This window comes from Anomaloglossus baeobatrachus, unplaced genomic scaffold (genome assembly GCF_048569485.1).
Source record: "Anomaloglossus baeobatrachus isolate aAnoBae1 unplaced genomic scaffold, aAnoBae1.hap1 Scaffold_2381, whole genome shotgun sequence".
Lineage (NCBI taxonomy): Eukaryota > Metazoa > Chordata > Amphibia > Anura > Aromobatidae > Anomaloglossus > Anomaloglossus baeobatrachus.
Window position 1 is genome coordinate 119,424 of NW_027442037.1, and position 1,957 is coordinate 121,380.

Here is a 1,957-nt window from a genome sequence, read left to right on the forward strand (position 1 = left end):
TTTACCCTAGTATTTCATGATCCTGAGGCGACTGAGAACCCTTTAATAAAGGAATCCTTTTTCACTTGAATTGTCAAGTGATACTTACCAGTGACTATCACGTAATGTTACAGGTAGTTGCATTTTCTTCCTCTTCTTTCTCTCCTTTCTTCTTTGTCACACGGTCCATTGTGTTATAGCCCACGTGTCATGATAACACTTGTACCATCTTTTCATTTAGATTCCACCTACAATTATTTACCGATTCCAGTTCTGAAATAGGCTTTCATCATCTACTCACTAGAATTCTCAAGTGCATAAGGTACTGAGACATATACATGTTCACACCATTATAAAGAACAAAGTATAAACATTGAGGTTTTTCTCACACCCATGTTCCTGTGTTCTTTGATATGATATGTGTTCATTTCCTTCACTATATAGGATTGCAAGTTTTCCATTTGTACCTTAATGGCAATGACGCTATACAATTGAACACATATCATCCTGTTATCCATATAGGTGTGTATTTACCTGCTTGACTATTTTTGGTTGTTTGATCCAGAATGTTTCTCCAGATAGGTCATGTGGAAATTTTCTTTCCTCAGTACAAATGTTTTCACTATGGCTTTGGAAAAATTTTTTGTATGTGCATCATGGTTATTTGACCCATTGTACTCTCAAGTAGCAATATATTGTACTGTTATGTTGTACTATGTACTAATTACGTGTTTATATGGTTTTGTAACCCTTTATGATCTTAGATAACTTTATCCTTGATAAAGACCTAAAAACAAGGTCGAAACGTTGGATGAATTATCCTTTTGCACAAATAAAGAATTTTCAGCATTCCAAGAGTTCTTTTCTTACGTTATTGATCACTATAGTGTGCCAGAGCTATTTCTATTGAATTGACTCTTATTTTTTCTGAGCACCTGCTATATACACAGTGAGCCAGACATATTCAAGTTTCATTCAGAAGGCAGAGGGAAGCCTTAGCAGCTGAGCCTATATCTTGGCTTGTGAGCATTAGAACAGGCCGGCGATTACAGGGTAACATGAAAAATGTCCAGCTTGCATTATGACTAGAACATGACAATATCCTTTTAAGTACTAACCTATGATGCGTTCCTAAGCAGTTGATGTTATATGTTCTACATTTCATTTTCTGCATACTTTACAAGTAGTAGAATTTGCTTTGATATAGGCAACTGGATTTTCACAATGAAAAGGCAAAGGATAACGCCCGAAAAAGACGCCATACATTATGTCAGTGCCATCACTGACAAACCTGGATTGACCATGAAATACATCAATCCCCTTAAAGGTGAGTTAAAACAAGTTTTAACTAAATTGCCTTAATATTGTCATGCATTAGAATGACTGTCTTAGGTAATGATAAATATTTTCTACAGGAAGAGGAGTGTTTGCTGAAACTGAAATCGAAAAAGGGAGTTTTGTTGCAGAATATCGAGGCGAGCTCACGTATGCACTTACGATGGTAGACAACTACTCGAGATTTATGGTTGTGGTACAAGTCAAAGATCTAATGGCCCATACTGCAGCGAAGGTCTTCCAAGCACACTTATGCAGACCTCATGGCTACTCAGAGAGAGTCCTCACAGATCAAGGCACTGCCTTTGAAGCGGAAATCTTCAAGGACTTCTGCAGCTTTTACCGATGCAGGAAGATGCGCACTACACCCTACCATGCTCAAACCAATGGTTATCAACCTGCTCAGGACTTTACCCCATATTCCAGATGTGGCCTTACAAGTGATTTATAGAGGGTTAACAATACGTTGGGATCACCGGATCTAATCTCCCTTTTTATACACCCTAAAATCTTGTTTGCTTTAGAATAAACAATAACATCATAAAGGTATAGCAGTACCGTTTCAAAGTTTCGGTGTCCCAAGCAGCATTCCATCAGCCTCTGGAAGGTTCCTGGCAAATTGCACAGCTCGAAGGGCATGCTT